The sequence below is a fragment of the Alnus glutinosa genome, chromosome 2 (genome assembly GCF_958979055.1).
Source record: "Alnus glutinosa chromosome 2, dhAlnGlut1.1, whole genome shotgun sequence".
Lineage (NCBI taxonomy): Eukaryota > Viridiplantae > Streptophyta > Magnoliopsida > Fagales > Betulaceae > Alnus > Alnus glutinosa.
Window position 1 is genome coordinate 13,469,385 of NC_084887.1, and position 21,612 is coordinate 13,490,996.

General features: G+C 38.8%; 1 pseudogene; it reads right to left on the reverse strand.

Annotated features, from left to right (window-relative positions):
* Window positions 1-726: 726 nt before the first annotated feature.
* Window positions 727-21,612, reverse strand: part of LOC133860301 (uncharacterized) — a 44,961-nt pseudogene continuing 24,075 nt past the window's right edge.

The window sequence follows — 21,612 nt, forward strand, 5'->3', positions numbered from 1 at the left end:
CAGAGAAGTCGGATCCCAAGCTGCCGTTCGGATGGCCTAATATGCGTCCGGACACCCATCAGTGTCTAGAAGTTTCGAACAGTTCAAGATCGCATCTGTCCGAACGCTCACAGTTGCATCCGTCCGAATAATAGGGCAACACTGTCTGGACGTTATCCTTGATTAGGCAAGACGTGGAGAATAATTGCAACCGTTCAGACGTCAAGGCAACATCGTCTGAACGCCAGTCCTTATTATGGAAATTTTGTGTAGCAAAAGTGCAACCGTCTAGACGATAGGGCAATACTGGCCGGGAGAGGCCCTGATATGGTATTGCGTGAAGCGTGTTATGGAAAAGCCAGTTCCGCAGTTGTCCATTCGGACGGCATTAGCTTGCGTCCGAATGCCGCTTAAAGAAATTAGATATTGACTCGATTTAGGTTTTCCTATAAATAGAGGCCTCTAGGCATGTACAATTTACAGAATTCGGTACTAAATTCTTCATAGCTTAGAGACTATAATTTTGGGAGAAGTTGTGAAGATCTGCTATCCCTCAAGCCGTTACTGTTGTATGCTGTTGATGTGCATGTTATTGAAGTCTATCTTAGGGAAGAGCAATAAGGTAAAGGAATCTATAGAAAACCCCTTCAAGTAGGAAACTTGGTTGGGAGACATTCGCGTTGGGTTACGTGTTAGAGTGCTAGATACGATCGCTGCATCGAGTATTTGAGTGTTACAGTCTATGTACTAGCTTTGTCTTCTAATATGGTATTGCGTGATATGCTCCAGCTCACTCATAACTGCATCACTGGAAGGGGTCACCTGAGAGGAGGAAGCTGCTGACGGCTCTGGATGGTCATATAGAGCTGGATGAACTTGCTCCTCTGGACCCATATGTCTCTGCAGCTGAGCATTGGATTTCATCATAGTATGCTTTCCAAAAGCTCCTTCAGGTTTGACGTTAGGCTCATATGCAGGAATATCCTTCATAAACCTCATGCAGATATCCTAGTCACCAGACAGCCACAAGGTAAGCCCATCTTATGTTCCTCTAACATCTCAATCATAGTTTGAACTATGTGCTTGCAAAGGCAGAAGGAACTCATCAAATAATAGCATATAAAAATCTGGCTCTGTGGATGGTGATATTGTTGTTTCTAGAGAGTGGCCATAAATTCTGCATCATAATGCGAGCTAGAAGCTGGTGAGGAGATTGCAACCATCCGATGGGTATGTTCCTCATCTCTTCATGCCACTCTTCAACCCCTTGAGGATTAAATAACATCCTCAAGTCTTCAATGTAGGGGGGTTTCACAGAATCTGGATATGGAAGTCCAGGAGTAGCAACGGTGATTGACTGGCCACTAACTTTGGTCTTTAGGATGGGTCCACATATGGCTAATCTGGCCAATCTTCAAATTTGCATAGAATTCATGAACAAGTCTAGGGTAGACAGTGTTGCAAGTGTACACGCTCTGCCACTTGTTTTCTTGAAATATCTGATCGATGAAGTCAAAAGTAGAAACCATAACATCCTGTCTAACAACAACTCATTCTATTACAATGGTCTGTTGCTCGATCCTTGCCTTTGCAGCAGCAATCTCAGTTTTTGACCTCTTGCTAGACATATCTGTAAGACAAAACATTAAACTATGATGGAGATCAAGGCACCGCTTCGAAGGATCTCGTTCAAGTACCAATTGGGCCGGTTACGAGAGCACAAGAAAAGAAGTTCAAGGATGTACTCAACGGACTCATTCAAGAGTTATGGGCTCAAGCAAATTCGTGGAGGCCCATTGAGCATGATCCACGTGGGCAAGAAAGAATCGTCACCTTGATTCAAGTTCTAGAAGGAACCGGCCAAGGCTAAGAATTGGCAAGAAATATTTTGGGTCTATTCTAGAAGGATCGGATTGCATGGCTATTCTAGGCACCACTTTCTTTCCTTTTATGTTGTCTTTTGTTTCCTTATATATGACTCTAGGCGTCCAGCTCTTCTTTCCTATTTTAGCGTCTTTTTTTTTAGGTAAGTAGGGATTTATTTTAGCTTTGATTAGGAGGGTGGGCGTCCAGCCTTTATTGCCTTATATGTCTTGTGTGTTTTAGGAAGGTAAGAATTTCTTTCCTTACCCATTTTCGGCTTTAATTAGGTTTTCTATGTTAGGTTTTTTCTCCATGTAATGTTCAGCCCTTTAAATAGGTGCATAAGCAATGGACAAGGAGACATTGATTATTCATAAAACTTGTGAGGTTTATTCTCTTTGGTTCTTTGAAGAACTACGCGAACTTATCGGGATTTCCCATGGCGTTCATCTCGACTTATCAAACGGAGTTTCCACCACCGTTTGTGGTGTCTTCCTTATACCGAGGTTCTTGTTTGTCATAAACAACGGGTTGAGGTCTTCCATTCGAATCTGTCCATAGAACGATCTTGGGTTCCCTTTCGTTGTTGGGTCTCGTTATTCTTGACGGGTTTCACATAATTTGGTATCAGAGCACGGTTTCTAGTTCAAGTTTGCCTATCATTTAATATATTTCATTCCTTTGTTTCTTCTTTAGCCGTCCACATCATTTATCTCTTCTTAGCTGAATTTCCTTTACCCTATCTGTTCAATCTTTGTTTGTCTTGTTGTTGTCTAAACTATTGGTCTGGTCTCACATCTCTTAGTTATTTCGAAATCTTATTTCATTATTCTCAAAAGCTAGTTGCTGATCATAAAAAAAAAAAAAAGGAAAACAAAAGAGAGAGAGACTCAAAGAAGAATACAGAAAGGAGTCCGAAAAAAAAAATTCACTATTCTGTGCTTCCAAAATTCCAAACTGCCATATTCCTTCTAATTCTAATCTGAAAATTTCCATATTCCTTGTGTTCAAATCTGAGATTCCTTGATTAGTTCTGGGTAAATTGTTGCTGGAAATTTTGAGTTGTTTGTTTAGTTTCAAAAGAACTGAAAGAGAATTATCGAGTGGAAAAAGGCAAGAGTGGTGAGAACATCAGAGGGTAAAAGCCATATTCTTTTGAGTGAAACACGAGTGGAGAGTGATCCACATTCTTGAGTGTAAACACATAAGGGAGTGATTCGTGAGGTTCTTTTTTTTTTTTTTTTTTTTTTTTTTTTCTAACCTTTGTTTTGCAGCAATCATGTCTCACGATAGTGGTAAGAGCATTGCCGAAGATGATACAAAATTGGCTGATCCGAAAGTGTTTATGGAGGCCATGATGAGTGAGATGAGGCGTGTGATGGAGATGGAGCAGGTTCACGAACGGATAGATCAGATGGAGAATAAACGTGAGGAGCAACCACAAAACAGTCGTAATTTGCATAGAAGGGAAAGAATTCCACCGAGGGAGGAGGATGAAGAGCGTTATGGGTCTGGTTTTGATGAAGAAGAAGATCGGGATTCCATTATTAATAATAGGAGGCCTAGAGGAAGATTTACAGAAGCTAGGAATTGCGAAGATAACAACTTGGGTGGTATTAAGATGAAGATTCCGTTCTTTCAAGGTAGATCTGATCATGAGGCATATCTTGAGTGGGAGAAGAAGATGGAGTTCATGTTTGACTGCCACAACTACTCCGAGACAAAGAAGGTAAAATTAGCCGTGATTGAATTTTCTGAATATACTATTACTTGGTGGGATCAGCTTGTTATAAACAGGAAGCGGAATAGAGAACGTCCAATAGACACATGGAAGGAGATGAAAGTAGTGATGAGAAAGCGGTTCGTTCCAAGTTACTACTACCGAGAGTTGTACAAAAAGCTACAAGGTCTTAGACAAGGGAGTTGAAGTGTAGAGGATTACTGTAAGGAGATGGAGATTGCTATGATCCGCGCTAATGTAGAGGAGGATCGGGAGGCTACAATGGCTAGATTTTTACTTGGTTTAAACTGGGAGATCCATGATAAGGTAGAGATGCAGCATTATGGCAGGGGCCACATAGCAAGTCAATGTCCAAACAAGCAAGTCATGGTGTTGCAAGCCAATGGTGAAATTGTGACCGATGATGAAGATTCCAACACCGACGACATGTCGCCATTGCCTCGATGTTTCCAAGGAGTATTTAGCCCCTGACGCATTGACATTGGTGGCGAGGAGAGCATTGAGCTTGGAAGCAAAAGGAGTTGATGAAGTACAGCGGGGAGAACATCTTTCACACTAGGTGCTACGTTAAAGACAATGTATGTGGTGTGACTATTGATGGTGGTAGTTGTACTAATGTTGCAAGCACAATTATGGTGGAGAAATTGGGATTGCCCATGGTAAAGCACCCTAGACCGTACAAGTTACAATGGCTAAATGATAGTGGTGAGATAAGGGTGAACAAGCAAGTGTTAGTTGCATTTCGAATCGGTAAATAGGAAGATGAAGTGTTGTGTGATGTAGTACCGATGCAGGCGGGACACTTATTGCTAGGGCGTCCATGGCTGTTCGATAGGCAAGTGAAGCATGATGGCTTTACAAACAAGTACTCTTTTGTACTTAATCAACGATCAATCACTCTTGTACCATTGACATCGCATCAAGTATACGAGGATCAAGTGAGATTACAAAAGGAGAGTGATCAAAAGAAAGAGAGTGAGCAAAAGAAAAAGAGTGAAAATCTGAGGGAGGCCGAGAATGAGAGAGAAAAAGAAAATCAATGTTCGGCCCTTGAGAGAAAATCATAGAGAAAACAAAAGAATTTCTATGCAAAAGTGAGTGAGATCAAGCAAGCAATGTTTTCAAAACAGCCGATGATTGTACTTTTGTACAAAGAGACACTTTTAAACACTAACGAACTTGACCTTGCTTTGCCTAGTTCTATTGTTTCTCTTTTGCAGGAATACGAGGATGTCTTCCCCGAGGAAACACCACATGGGTTACCTCCAATCCAAGGGATTGAACATCAAATTGATTTTGTTCCTGGTGCAACCATCCCAAATCGACTAGCTTATTGGAGCAATCCCGAGGAGACAAAGGAGCTTCAATGGCAGTCAAGTGAATTGTTGGAGAAAGGGCACGTGAGGGAGAGCATGAGCCCATGTGCGGTTCCAGTCTTACTTGTACCTAAGAAGGATGGGACGTGGAGAATGTGCGTTGATTGCCGAGCCATCAACAACATAACGGTAAAGTATCATCATCCTATCCCACGCTTAGATGATATGTTAGATGAGCTGCATGGTTCTTGCATATTTTCTAAGATTGATTTAAAAAGTGGTTATCATCAAATTATGATGAAAGAAGGAGATGAATGGAAAACCGCCTTTAAAACAAAATATGGTTTGTATGAATGGTTAGTTATGCCTTTTGGTTTGACTAATGCTCAGAGCACCTTTATGAGACTTATGAACCATGTTTTACGTGCATTTATAGGCAGATTTGTTGTTGTCTATTTTGATGATATACTCATTTATAGCAAAAACATAGACGATCATGTAGTACATTTGAAATCTGTTTTAGATGTGCAAGGAAAGAAAGGTTGTCTGCTAATTTAAAGAAGTGCACTTTTTACACCGATAAGCTTGTATTTTTGGGATTTGTTGTTAGTGCACAAGGTATACAGGTTGATGAAGGGAAGGTACGGGCAATCCAAGATTGGCCGAGCCCCACAAGTGTAGGTAATGTTCGTAGTTTTCATGGACTTGCTAGTTTCTACTGGCGGTTCGTGAAGGACTTCAGTAGCTTAGCCGCACCGCTTACTGAAGTGATCAAGAAGAACGTTGGATTTCGGTGGGGAGAAGAACAAGAGAAAGCATTTCAATTAATCAAAGAGAAGCTGACTAACGCACCTTTGTTGTCTTTACCTAACTTTTCTAAAACGTTTGAAATTGAATGTGATGCTTCAGGTATTGGTATAGGCGCCGTTCTTATGCAAGAAGGACGACCAATTGCTTACTTCAGAGAGAAACTCAGCGGGGCAGCCTTAAACTACCCAACTTATGACAAGGAGTTGTATGCATTGGTTCGGGCTTTAGAGACATGGCAGCACTATCTATGGCCTAAGGAGTTCGTGATTCACACCGATCATGAGTCCTTGAAACACTTGAAGGGCCAACACAAGCTAAACAAAAGGCATGCGCGATAGGTGGAGTTCATAGAAATGTTTCCATACGTCATTCGGTACAACCAAGGTAAGGAGAATGTAGTCGCCGATGCACTTTCTCGCAGGTATGCCTTACTATCCACATTTGATGTAAAACCTTACTCTCCACACTTGATGTAAAATTGCTTGGTTTTGAACACATTAAAGAATTATATGCTGAAGACCATGAATTTTGTGAGGAATATAGAGCTTGTGAGAAAATCGCCTCTGGTAAGTTCTTTAGGCTTGATGGATTCCTATTTCGAGAAAATAAGCTATGCGTGCCTAACTGTTCTATGAGGGAGTTATTAGTACATGAATCACATGGTGGGGGATTAATGGGACATTTTGGAGTTGCAAAGACTTTAGCTATTTTGCAGGAACACTTCTATTGGCCTCACATGAAACGAGATGTTGAACGGATTTGTGGTAGATGGGTCACATGTAGGCAAGCTAAATCCAAAGTGCAGCCTAACGGTTTGTATACTCCTTTACCAATTCTTAGGCAAGCTAAATCCAAAGTGTAGCCCAACGGTTTGTATACTCCTTTACCAATTCCTAGTGAGCCTTGGATTGATATTTCAATGGATTTTGTGTTAGGATTGCCTAGGACTAGACGTGGAAGAGATTCAATTTTTGCGATCGTGGATAGGTTTTCTAAAATGGCACATTTTATTCCATGTCACAAAACGAATGACACTTTGCATGTTGCTGATTTGTTCTTTAGAGAGATTGTGAGATTACATGGCATGCCTAGGACAATTGTTTCGGATAAAGATGCTAAGTTCTTGAGCTATTTTCGGAAGACTTTGTGGTGTAAGCTAGGTACTAAGCTATTGTTTTCCACTACTTGTCATCCACAAACTGATGGTCAAACTGAAGTAGTAAATAGGACTTTGTCTACTCTATTGAGGGCAATCATTAGAAAGAACATCAAAACATGGGAAGAATGTTTACCACATGTTGAGTTTGCATATAATAGAGCTGTTCATTCTGCTACCAAATTTTTGCCATTTGAAATTGTGTATGGGTTTAATCCTTTAACACCATTGGATTTATCTCTTTTACCTTTGACAGAGCACGATAATTTAGATGGCAAAAAGAAAGCTGACTTTGTGAAGCAGATTCATGAGAAAGCAAGACTCAACATTGAGCGAAGAACGGAACAATATGCCACACAAGCCAACAAGGGACGTCGCAACCTGGTTTTTGAACCTAGAGATTGGGTTTGGAAAAGAAAGATTCTCGGCGAAAAGACGTTCCAAATTGCTCCCAAGAGGAGATGGTCCTTTCCAAGTCCTCGAGCGTATCAATGACAACGCTTACAAGCTAGATTTACCTGGTGAGTACAATGTAAGTGCCACTTTTAATGTTACTGATTCGAGTCCTTTTGATGTAGGTGATGATTTGAGAGCAAATCCTTTTCAAGAGGAGGGGAATGATGGAGATCAAGGCACCGCTTCAAAGGATCTCATTCAAGTACCAATTGGGCTGGTTACGAGAACACAAGCAAAGAAGTTCAAGGATGTACTCAACGGACTCATCCAAGAGTTATGGGCTCAAGCAAATTCGTGGAGACCTATTGAGCATGATCCACGTGGGAAACAAAGAATCGTCACCTTGATTCAAGTTCTAGAAGGATCCGGTCAAGGCAAAGAATTGGCAAGAAATATTTTTGGTCTATTCTAGAAGAATCGGATCGCATGGTTATTCTAGGCGCCACTTTCTTTCCTTTTATGTTGTCTTTTGTTTCCTTCTATATGACTCTAGGCGTCCAGCTCTTCTTTCCTATCTCAGCTCATTTTTTTTAGGCAAGTAGAGATTTATTTTAGCTTTGATTAGGAGGGTGGGCGTCTAGCCTTTATTACCTTATATGTCTTGTGTGTTTTAGGAAGGTAAGGATTTCTTTCTTTACCCATTTTCGGCTTTAATTAGGTTTTCTATGTTAGGGGTTTTTTTTTTTTTTTTTTTTTTTTTCCTTGTAATGTTCAACCCTTTAAATAGGTGCATAAGCAATGGAAAACGAAGACATTGATTATTCATAAAACTTGTGAGGTTTATTCTCTTTGGTTCTTTGAAGAACTACGCGAACTTATCGGGATTTCCCGTGGCGTTCATCTCGACTTATCAAACGGAGTTTCCACCACCGTTTGTCATAAACAACGAGTTGAGGTCTTCCATTCGAATCTGTCCATAGAATGATCTTGGGTTCCCTTTCATTGTTGGGTCTCGTTATTCTTGATGGGGTTCACATCACAATGATTATTATATTCCGTTGTTAGATGTAACTCTAAATATCAAGTACATGTTATGGAACGTGTACGTTATGTTGGCTGAGCGACACGTAGTCGTGCCACTGTGAAGATCCGTTTGTATGTTTTCAAAAAAAAAAAAAGGGTCGTCACAAACACCGTCCAGATGCCAGTCCTTATTATGGAAATTGCGTGCAGCAGAAGTGCAACCGTCCGGACTCTAGGGCAACACCGTCTGAACGTAGCCTTATTCAGCAAAGAAAATCAGCGCTTGTTGGAAAGCCGATTGCACAACTAACCATCCAGACGGCCTCTAGACGCCGGCTAAAGAAAATCGTATCAGACAAGATTTAGGTTTTCTTCAGCCTATAAATAGAGGCCTCTAAGCATGTATTATTTACAGAATTCGGTATTGAATTCTCTATAGCATAGAGAGGGTATTTAGGGAGATTTGAAGATATGATAGCTCTCAAGTTGTTGCCAGTGTGTGATTTGATCAAATGTGAAGTCTAACTTAGAGAGGAGCCCTAAGGTAAAGGATTCCATTGAAGACCCTTTCAAGTAGGTGACTTGACTGGGAAGCGTTCGTGTAAGGTTACATGTTAGAGTTCAAGGTACGACCACTGCGTAAGGGGTATGTGAGTGCTACTACTTTGTAACTAGCTTTGTTTTCTGAATAGTGGAAATCATGGGTTTTGATACCCCAGAGTGATTTTTCTCTTAACTAAGTTTCTATCTCGTCAACAAAATATTTGTCTCCTTTAAATTTCGCATTTAATATTTTATTGCACACTGTTCACACACACACACACACACACACACACACACACACACACACACACACACACACACACACACACATCGTTAATTAGAAGTCATCTTTATTTTTCACTCCCCCTAAGTCTCAACACACTTTCTTTAACTTAGTTCGTTAGTGATCATCTTTTTCCGCTATAATTTGATCATGCTCATCAAGCATGAGGTATGGAGCATACGACAACTTGAGGAACTCAGCTGAATACTACTCAATTGAATATTCCCTTGTTTGAGGTCTTGGAATTCTCAGGCACATTGATAAGCGTTGAATGTTGCATATTCAAGCCTCTTAACTTGCATATGTTAATTCTTTAGCATTGTTATTTGTTTGATTTTGTGTTGTTTTATTGTTTTTAGGTTTTAAATAAAGATGTTCCATTGATTTTGGGCTTAAAGCACACTTTGAAAAGACCTAGAAGATATTGGTAAGCTTAACCAATCATAATAGAAAACTTATATGATGTGGTTAAGTTTTGTCAAATCAAGGGAATAATTAAATCAGAATTTCTCCAATAAGAGTCGAAATCGGATTAGATTCAAATTTGGATTATGTACATGTCTTAGTGTTTTGATCATAACTTTCTACTCAGATCTCCAATTGCAATGAAACTAGTGGCATTGGAAAGCTAATAAAAAATTTAGCAAATATGTCAGAAATATCTTTTTCCCAATTCGGACGTTCACTATTCCAAAAGCACCCCACAATAAAAGACTGCAAATCTGGACGAATTTGAAATCCTTTTCCTACTTGGATTGAAGTTTCAATCTCTTACTTGGACTAAGAGACTAAGTTCTGATTTTTTTTGGATTTCTAGAGCTTTTAAGCCTCTCCTAGTCTCTATAAATAGACTTCTAAGCTTCAAAAGAAGGTATGCTTAGCTTTAAACAAAAAATTCTTCTTGGAAGTTTGACAAGTTAAAATAGGAGAATAAGATGGCAAGAGGCCATTCCAGCACTACGATGAGCGGTTAAATTCGTACTAGGGTGTTGATGTAGCCCTTTCCAAATAACAATTGTTTAATTGTATTTTAATTTGGGATTTTCTACATGCATCGTTGATCTTAATGTTTATATTCAATCATTATGAATTTCTTATCTTGTCTTAGAAAGTCTTTTATATTTTCTATGATTATGTGAATGATTGTTATATAATGGTTTTAATTGATATATGATCAAGAGGTTAGATAAGCCATGCCTAGGAAAGATAGATTGTACTACACCCTAGTTTAGCTTAATTTAGGTAGACAGTTCGTACCAACCAAAGATGGGTTGTATACTATTTCATTGATTGTGTGTATCCTATTAAAGATGTAGCTAATCCATACCTAGGGAAGACGGGTTGTATCGCATTTTAATGGTTAGGTGGACGGTTTGTGCCAACCAAAGATGGATTATACTTATGGATTATACCCTATATTATGCATAGTATGAATTTTCCTTGTTAATTTATGATTGACCATTGTTATGCTGTAAATGGTGAAATGAACCCCTTATTTCTATCTCTCATCCCTACTTTCTTTACATTTATGTCTTTTACTTTTATGTATTTATTTTTAGAAACAAAAATCAAACACCTTTTAAATTAAGTTATATTTAATCTCGAAAAACTTGATAAGACCACATATGCAGTCCTTGAGGTTCGACAGCCTCAATATAGCCCTATTCTACAAGAATTCGTACTATTGCGAATGGTAATTTTTATTATTGATATATTTTGGTTAACAAAAACTACATCACACATTGTTAACGTTGTGCTCGATTGAAGAATTAGTCGTTGAACTCTTTCTTGAACCGATCCTAGATAATTGGGACATTAGGGCCCAATTCTTTGGCCAAGAGGAATTTAGTGGACTTCCACCAATATTTGGCTTCACCATTCAGTTTAAGTACCACATATTAAACCTTCTGACTATCGGTACAATTAAGCACTTCAGCAAGGTCCTGGAAGTTTGTAATCCAGTTGTTAGCTGCTATTGGCCCAACACTTCCAACAAACACTGGTGAATTGTATCTAAAGAAGTTAGCTTATGATCAACCAACCAACCACATAATGATGCTCGCCCTGTCTAGGTGTGGTAGTCATAAATTGCGCGCCATTGGTTCAAAACTGAGCCATGTCAGCCATTGGAAGAGGAGGCGGAGGAGGTGCAGGTGAGTCACCGCCTACTCTATCGCCCTCTAACGACTCCTCTTCCTCGTTGCATATTGGAAATCTTTGTCTAGGCGGCATAACTCTGTGTGTTAGTTTGATTGACTTCATTCTGTTGACAAAATCTATCTCATGTAATGTTGCTGTCATAAATAGGGTTACCATATTATTTAGAATCTCCAGTTTATCATAGTTTATTTCTTTAAAGATTTAAAGAGCCTTATTATGACAAGCTCAGTGTCACAAGCTAAGGCAATTTCAAAAGTTACAGAAAGATTCTGCCCAATTAACAACTCAGCATAAGTTTGATCCGTGTTTCCATCAGGACGGCCAAGTCATGCGTCTGGACGCCCTCCAGTGTCTAGAAGATTCTGACAAGCTCAACGTTGCATCCGTCAAGACGTTAGGGCAACACGTCCAGACGCTCTTCAGAGTTCGAGAAGAATCTAGTTTTCCTTTGCAGACACGAATCAAGAAAGAAAACTTGCAACCGACCGGACTTTAGGGCAACACAATCCGGACGGGGCCTTAGTATGGATATGCGTAAAGAAATCTGAATCAGTGGAGAAATCTGAATCACTATCTGGACGCTCTATGCTTCCATCCGGACGCCGCTTAGAGAAATCTGAATCAGTGGCGATTTAGGTTTTCTAAGCCTATAAGTAAAGGCCTCTCTAGGCATGTATTTTTTATAGAATTCGGTATTGAATTCACTATAGCTTAAAGAGGGTGTTTAGGGAAATATTGTGAAGACTACTAGTTCTCTAGTTATTGCCAGTGCGTAGTTACTTTGTTCGTGTGAAGTCTAGCTTAGGGAGGAGCCCTAAGCTGAAAGAATTCATTGAAGACCCCTTCAAGTAGGAGATTTGATTGAGATTCGTTCACGTTGGGTTACATGTCAGAGTGCAAGATACGATCACTGCATAAGGGTATATGAGTGTTACTGTCTTGTTACTAGCTTTGTTTTCAGAATAGTAGAATTTCTGGGTTTGGTTGCCCCAGAGTGGTTTTTCTCTTAATTAAGTTTTCATTTCGTTAACAAAAATATACGTCTCTTTTAAATTCCGCACTTATGATATTTTGTTACACTTTGTTCACACACACACACACACACACTGTAAATTAGAAGTCTATTTATTTTTCAATTGGTATCAGTTAGGGTTGGCAAACACGACACGAACCCGACAAACACGTTTTGCAACTCTGTTAACGCCTGCTCACTGGCTCACTGGCCACTGCTCACCGGCACCGCCTCATCCCACAGGCCACGAGGACGGAGGACATGAGGTAGACCAGGTTCGACTGGGCTTGGACAATTGGATCCGAGAACCGATTCGGCGGTCGCAGATTTTGACGAATTCGCCGTGCTTGAAGAAGGTGAAGGCACTGAAGGGAAAAGAAAAGATGTGGGCATCTCCGGCTAGGGTTGCCCTTTTGCTGTTTTGGAGACTTTTTTTTTTTTTTAAATATAATCGGGTCTAATCGTGTATACGGGTCAACCAGGGGGTTGACCCGCCAGACACGATTTTAATCGAGTCATAATCGGGTCAACCCGATTATGACCAGAACCCGATTATGATAAACCCAAATCCTATTTTCCCGTGTCGTGTTCGTGTCGGGTTCGCGGGTCGTGTCAAAAATTGCCAACCCTAGTATCAGTACACTCATTTTAGATTAATTTCTTAAGTGTGATCTTTGACTTCTAATTACTCTCTATCATGCCTCAAACTCTTAATTCTATTCCTGCCTTTGATGGCATGAATTATGGTAATTGGAAAGCTCGTATGTGCTTCTTTTTAAAATTCATTGATGTTTGGCAAATTGTAGAATCTGGTTGGACTGAGCCAGAGGCTACAGCTATTGAACCAACTACTCAAAAAAACGCACAACTTTCAAGCTCTTTCACCATCTGAATTCGCAAGAATTTCAGACAGTGATTTCGCTCAAGAAGCATGGCAAATCTTAGAAACAACTTATGAGGACAGAAAAATTATTAAATCTATCAAGCTCCAAAAGTTGATTTCTAGATTTGAAGAAATTAAGATGCTTGAAGATGAGACATTCGGGGAGTTTTAAACTAAGATCAGCGACCTGAGAAACTTGATGGTGAATCTTGGGAAGTCAGTCTCGGATGTAAAACTCATCCGAAAAATTCTAAAATCTTTGCCTGAGTGTTTCAGAATAAAAGTGACTACCATTGAAGAAAGCAATGATCTAGATGAGATGAAGATTGAAGAGTTGGTGGGATCTCTTCAAACTTATGAGTATTCCCTACCTTCAGTGAAGAAGGCAAAGACAATTGCCCTAAAGGCATATGAGAAGAAGGCCAGAGTCTCATCTGAGAAAGACTCTGATGAAGAATGATAAATTCAAGAAGAAGTTCATTGAAAGACTGAAGAAGGCCCCAAGAGAATCAGAGCCAGAAAAAGCTGAGAAGAAGGTGATGGAGATCAAGGCACCACTTCAAAGGATCTCGTTCAAGTACCAATTGGGCCGGTTATGAGAGCACGAGCAAAGAAGTTCAAGGATGTACTCAACGGACTCATCCAAGAGTTATGGGCTCAAGCAAATTCGTGGAGGCCCATTGAGCATGATCCACGTGGGCAACAAAGAATCGTCACCTTGATTCAAGTTCTAGAAGGATCCGGTCAAGGCTAAGAATTGGCAAGAAATATTTTGGGTCTATTCTAGAAGGATCGGATTGCATGGCTATTCTAGGCGCCACTTTCTTTCCTTTTATGTTGTCTTTTGTTTCCTTCTATATGACTCTAGGCGTCCAGCTCTTCTTTCCTATTCCAGCTTTTTTTTTTTTAGGCAAGTAGGGATTTATTTTAGCTTTGATTAGGAGGGTGGGCGTCCAGCCTTTATTGCCTTATATGTCTTGTGTGTTTTAGGAAGGTAACGATTTCTTTCCTTACCCATTTTTCAGCTTTAATTAGGTTTTCTATGTTAGGGTGTTTTTTTTTTTTTTTTTTTTTTTTTTTTTTTTTTTTTTTTTTTTTTTCTCTTGTAATGTCCAGCCCTTTAAATAGGTGCATAAGCAATGGAAAAGGCAGACATTGATTATTCATAAAACTTGTGAGGTTTATTCTCTTCGGTTCTTTGAAGAACTATGCGAACTTATCGGGATTTCCCATGGTGTTCATCTTGACTTATCAAACGGAGTTTCCACCACCGTTTGTGGCGTCTTCCTTATACCAAGGTTCTTGTTTGTCATAAACAACGGGTCGAGGTCTTCCATTCGAATCTGTCCATAGAACGATCTTGGGTTCCCTTTCGTTGTTGGATCTCGTTATTCTTGATGGGGTTCACATCAGAAGGATCCAAGAGGTCCTAAATGTTTAAGTGCTCAGGATCTGGGCATATTCGGGCTAACTGTGGGAATCTCAATCAAGCTAAAGATAAGGCCTATTGATAAGCGCCGAATGTTGCACATTCAACCTCCTTAACTTTCATATGTTAATTCCTTAACATTGTTATTTGTTTTATTTTGTGTTGTTTTAAGTAAAGATGCAATTAGTTCCACTGATTTTGTGCTTAAAGCACACTTTGAGAAGACCTAAAAAATATGTTTAAGATTAACCAATCATAATAGAAGACTTATATATTGTTGTTAAGTTTAATCAAATCAAGGAAATGATTAAATCGAAATTTCTCCAATAAGAGTCAAAATTGGATTGGATTTAAATTTGGATTCTGCACACGTCTCAGTGTTTTGATCATAACTTTCTGGTCAGATTGCAATGACATTGGTGGCGTTGGAAAGATAATAAAATATAAAACAAATATGTCTGAAACAGCTTTTTCCTAATTCAGAGGGTTACTATGCCAAAAATGCCGTGTAATAAAAGACCGCAAATCTAAACGAATTTGGAATTCTTTTCCTACTTGGATTGAATTTTCAATCTCCCACTTGGACTAAGAGACTAAGTTCTGATTTTTCTTGGACTCGAATGGCTTTTAGGCCTCTCCCAAACTCTATAAATAGACCCTTAAGCTTCAAGAGAAGGTATGCTTAGCTTTAGACAAAAAGTTTTTCTTATAGGCTTGACAAGTTGAAGAGGAGAAGAACATGGCAGGAGGCCAATCCAGCACCACGATGAGCGGCTAAATTCGTAATAGGGTGTTGATGTAGCCCTTTCCAAGTAACAATGGTTTAATTGTATTTTAATTTGAGATTTTCTATATGCATGATGGTTGTATAACTGTGAGAATTGATCTTAATATCATTATGAATATCTTATCTTGTCTTAGAAAGTCTTTTATGTTGATTGAACTCAATCCTTCATATTTTCTGTGATTATGTGAATGATTGTTATACAACGGTTTTAACTGATATATGATCAAGAGGGTTAGATAGGCCATGCCTAGAGAAAACGGATTGTACAACACCATAGTTTAGTATAATTTAGGTAGATAGTTTCGTACCAACCGAAGATGGGGTATATACTACTCCATTGATTGTGTGTATCCTATTAAAGACGTAGCTAATTCATACTTAGGGAAGAATGGTCGTACCGCATCTTAGTGGTTATGTGGACGGTCCGTGCTAACCAAAGATGGATTATACTTATTCTTTAGAGGTAATTTCTTGACTACTCGAGTGAAATGAGCCCTATATCATGCATAGTATGAATTTTCCTTGTTAATTTATGATTAATTTCCCTTGTTAATTTATGATTGACCATTGTTATGCGGTGAGTGGTGAAATCAATCCCCTATTCTTTCTCTCATCACTACTTTACATTTATGTCTTTTACTTTTATCTATTTATTTTTAGAAAACAAAAATGAAACATATTTTAAATTAAGTTATATTTAATCTCGAAAAGCTTGATAGCAATTCCTACGCAGTCCTTGAGGTTCAACACCCTCAATATAACCCTATCGTACAAGGATTCGTACTATTGCGAGTTGTAATTTTATTATTGTTATTTTTGTATACAAAAGACCACATCAATTTTTGGCACCGTTGCCAGGGACTGCAAACGGTTATGTTGTTAGTTTTAAAGATTGAATTTAACTTGATTCTTTTCTGTTTTTAATTTATGCTCCACAAATTCATGAACTGTACCATTAGACTTATCCGCAGTTCAATGAGCAATCATATTTAAGACAGAACACCTTAAATAGAATTTAAGACTTGTGGCGACCAATCCACACTTTTAATCGATTGATCAATTTTATTTACGAATCAGGATTAAGTCACTCTATCAATTTTATAATCAATCGATCTATTTTATTCGCTACATATTCGCTTGATCAACTGTAAAGTCGCTCGATCGACGTTATTTTGATAATTGCATATTTATGCGCAAAATATTATTGATATATAATATTATTGTGAGATATTTAGTGTACATAATATTATTTTGGCCTAATATTATTCGGTATAATAATATTATCAGTATAATAATGTTATTCAAAAATTTACATCAATTATGAAACAAATTGGACTCAAAACAGGTTTAAAATTTCACCCTAGTGAGTTAATAAATGAGAAAGACCTTATATAAAAATACGTATGATATTTTTATTAATTAGTTTTTATTAAAAAGTAACTCTAGTTAACCTAACTAGATAAAAGTTAAGCAAGGGTTAACTAGATATTTTTAAAGATTAACTTAGATTATCTTAATTAAGGTAAAATTTAATCATGGGTTAATTCAATATTTTACTTTTAACTATAATTAACTAACTGTGGTGAAATTAACTTGATGCAAACCATGGAGCTGGACATGCTAATCATACATGTGGGAATGGAGCTGAAGTTGCACAAGACCCTTTGTCACTTCCTAGTGGCCCAATTACAAGATTTAGAGTCAAACATTTCAAGGAAGCACTAAATGGGCTAATACAAGAGAATTGGGCTGATTGTAAAAAGACCAAGATGAGCTCAAATAATAATCAAGGCTTAGTCTATGTCATCAAAGCAATTGAAGAGGATAATTAGCATGCAAAAACGTGACCAGCATGGTCTGACCATTAAAGGGTGTGAACTTGTTGAGTTTCAAGGATATTAAATAGGGGAATGAACTTGGTCTTGGCTGGTTATGTTAAATATATTGAATTTAGTCATTTAGTTATTTTTAGCTGCCTCTAGAAGTCCAAGAGACCTAAAAAAACGTGGGGACTTGTTTATGTTGATTGTGTTGCTTTTAAAGCTGTAGTTATGAATTTTCCTATTCTTGGAGGGTTGTTACAAGTATATAGATGGGCATTATGAATTTTGTAGGCAGATATTGTTTTCAGAAAATTAATATTATTGTGAGGTCTTGTGTTCCTGAATTCTTGAAAGAACTCTTTGAACTTATAAAGTTAATCTTGTGACGTTCAAACAACCAAACTTATCACCTTGATTCTTGAGAGATTCTTAGGTTTCTTGGTGTGGCGTTTCAATCCTTCGTAGTCTTGGTTTCTAATCTTCCTTTCAATCTTGTTTCTCACCTTCTTCAAGTTCTTGACCTTTTTGATGAGTTTTGGTTGTTTCTCATTTTTGAATTGCTGCTGGATTATTTTGAATTAGTTTCTTGAAGTTTGATTAAGAGCTAAGAAGACACAAACTAGTGGAAAAAGGCAAGAGTGTGTCAGACCATAAGAGGGTAAAAGCCGTTTAGAGTGAAAACACAAGTGCAAGTGTATCAATTCTTGAGTGAAACATGTGAGGGAGTGCTTGTGAGGATTCTAACCTTGTTTTGCAGATTCTAAACATGTCCAATAATCAAGAAGAAAACACAACCGAAGAATTTCGACAACCTGCAGCTCCAAACCTCCAAATGCAAGCGTTGTTAGGGGAGATGAGGCGTATGTTGAGAACTGAATTAGAACCTATTCACGAGAGGTTAGACAGGATAGAAGTGGAAACTCCTAAGGGACAGCAACAAGACAATCCCAATAGGCAGCAAGGTAGACGTGTTCCGTGGCGGAATGTTGAGGAAGAAGCGGAGTCGGAGGAGTTTAATGAGCTTATTTGAGTCGGGGCAGGTTTGAGCGTGGGTATGGGAATAGAGAAGCTAGGATGGGTAGGCCTAGGAGAGATAATGATTTAGGAAACATAAAGATTAAAATCCCATCTTTTCAAGGTAAAAATGATCCTGAAGCTTATTTGGAGTGGGAAACTAAAATGGAGATGGTGTTTGATTGTCACAACTACTCGGAGATAAAGAAGGTTAAGTTGGTGGGATCAATTATTGATTAATATGAGGAATAGAGAGCCACCCGTGCACACTTGGGAGGAGATGAAAATGCTTATGAGGAAGCGTTTTGTACCCAGCCACTATTATAGTGGATTGTATTAAAAGTTGCAGAGGTTAACTCAAGGTTCCAAGAGCGTGGATGAGTATTACAAGGAGATGGAGGTAGCTATGATCTAGGCTAATGTAGAAGAGGACCGGGAAGCCACCATAGCTAGGTTTTTGCACGGTTTAAATCGTGAGATTGCAGATATAGTCGAGTTGCAGCACTATGTTGAGGTAACGGATATGGTGCATCAAGCCATAAAGGTGGAGGAACAATTCAAACGGAAGGGATTGGCTAGGAGGGGATAACTATGGCTACCACCAGCCCGTGGAAGACAGCTCCAAAAGGGACGAGCAGCTTCAAAATAAGCCAAAATTCGAACCCTCTAAGAATGCCAAACCAACGACCGCCACTACTTTAGGTAACACCGAGGCTTCTACTTCTAAAACACGTGATATTAAGTGTTTGAAATGTCAGGGGCGGGGACACATAGCCAGCCAGTGTGTAAACAAAAGGGTGATGGTGATAAACGCCCAAGGAGAGAGCTTGAGTCGGAGAATGAGGAAGAAGTAGATGATGATGACATGCCACCTTTGCAGGATGCCGATGATGAGCAAAATGCTATGGTTGGAGATTTATTGGTAGCAAGGTGAGTTCTCAATGTGCAGGTTAAGGAGGAAGAAAGTAACCAAAGGGAGAACTTGTTTCATACTCGGTGCTTTGTAAATAACAAAGTTTACAGTGTCATTATCGATGGAGGGAGTTGCACAAACGTAGCCAGCACTTCTTTGGTGGAGAAATTGGCCTTAACCACCTTAAAGCATCCTCACCCTTACCAGCTTCAGTGGCTGAATGAATGTGGCGAAATCAAAGTGACAAGGCAAGTGTTGGTGGCATTATCCATTGGCAAATATGAGGATGAGGTGCATTGTGATGTGATTCCTATGCATGCATGCCATTTATTGTTGGGAAGACCATGGCAGTATGATCGGAGGGTTACGCATGATGGATTCACAAATAAGTATTCTTTCACTCTTAAAAGGCAACCTATTACTCTTGTGCCATTAACTCCAAAACAGGTCATGGAGGACCAACTAAAGTTACAAAGATCAAATGAAAAAAAAAAAAAGAAAAAAAAGAAATGAAGGCCGAAATTGAAAAAAGAAGAGTTTAAAAAAAAAAAAAAAAGAGAGAGAGAAAAAAACATTGATCAAAATGAAAAAGAAAGAGAGAGGATTTCGGCCATAGTGAGAGCAAGAGAGGAAAAATTCAATTACATTGCAAAAAAAAGTGAGATGAAGAGAGCATTATTTTCACACCAGCCCCTTATTGTACTCATGTACAAGGAGGCTCTTTTATGTACTAATGATCTCGTCGGTGCTTTGCCGAGCGATATTGTTTCTCTTTTGTAGAAGTTTGAAGATGTCTTTCCCGAAGAGGTACCTTATGGCTTACCTCCAATTCGAGGGATTGAACATCAAATTGATTTCATACCTAGTGCATCAATTCCAAACCGACCTGCTTATAGGAGCAATCCCAAGGAGACCAAGGAACTTTAGAGGCAAGTAGGTGAATTATTGGAGAAGGGGTATGTGCGTGAAAGCATGAGGTCCTTGTGCGGTTCGGTGCTATTAGTTCCTAAGAAGGATGGAATATGGAGGATGTGTCTTGACTGCCGAGCCATCAACAACATAACGGTAAAGTATTGTCATCCCGTTCCTAGGTTAGATGATATGCTGGATGAATTGCATGGTTTTTGTGTCTTTACAAAAATTGATCTTAAGAGTGGATATCATCAGATTAGGATGAAGGAAGGTGATGAATGGAAAACTGCTTTTAAGACTAAATATGGTTTGTATGAGTGGTTAGTGATGCCTTTCGGTTTAACTAATGCGCTGAGCACATTTATACTTTTGATGAACTATGTTTTACGTGCATTTATTGGCAGATTTGTAGTTGTGTATTTTGATGATATCCTAATTTATAGCAAAAACTTGGAAGAACATGTAATGCATTTGAAATCTATTTTGGAAATTCTAAGGAAAGAAAAGTTGTTTCCTAACCTCAAGAAGTGCACCTTTTGCACGGATAAGCTTGTGTTTCTTGGTTTTGTTGTTAGTAATTCAGGAATTGAGGTGGACAAGGAAAAGGTAAAGGCAATCCAAGAGTGGCCAACGCCTACAACAATCAGCCAAGTGAGGAGTTTCCAATTAACTAACTTCTATAGACGGTTTGTGCGTGATTTTAGTAGCTTAGCTGCCCTCTTACTGATGCAAAACAAGGAGCTGGACATGCTAATCATACACATGGGAATGGAGCTGAAGTTGCACAAGACCCTTTGTCACTTCCTAGTGGCCCAATTACAAGACTTAGAGCCAAACGTTTCAAGGAAGCACTAAATGGGCTAATCCAAGAGAATTGGGCTGATTCTAAAAAGGCCAAGATGGGCTCAAATAATAATCAAGGCTTAGTCCATGTCATCAAAGCAATTGAAGAGGATAATTAGCATGCAAAAATGTGACCAGCATGGTTTGACCATTAAAGGGTGTGAACTTGTTGAGTTTCAAGGATATTAAATATGGGAATGAACTTGGTCTTGGCTGTTTATGAATTTAGTCATTTAGTTATTTTGGCTGCCTCTAGAAGTCCAAAGAGACCTAAAAATGTGGGGACTTGTTTATGTTGGCACTTGTGTTGCTTTTAAAGCTATAGTTAAGACTTTTCCTATTCTTGGAGGGTTGTTCCAAGTATATAGATAGGCATTACGAAATTTGCAAGATATAGATTTTTGTTTTCAGAAAATTATTATTGTGAGGTCTTGTGTTCCTCTTAGTTCTTGAAAGAACTTCTTGAGCTTATCAAGTTAATCTTGTGGCGTTCAAACAACCAAACTTATCACCTTGATTCTTGAAGAGATTCAGATTCTTGGTGTGGCGTTTCAATCCTTCGTAGTCTTGGTTTTTCATCTAGTTAGGTGACGGGTCAAGCCTCAAGAATTCTTGTCTACACGATCTTGGGATTTCAAACCATCATTGCTATCGGGTTTCATCACATTTGTTGGTGGAGTTCATATCATTTCTGAAGTCATCAAGAAAAATGTGTCGTTTAAGTGG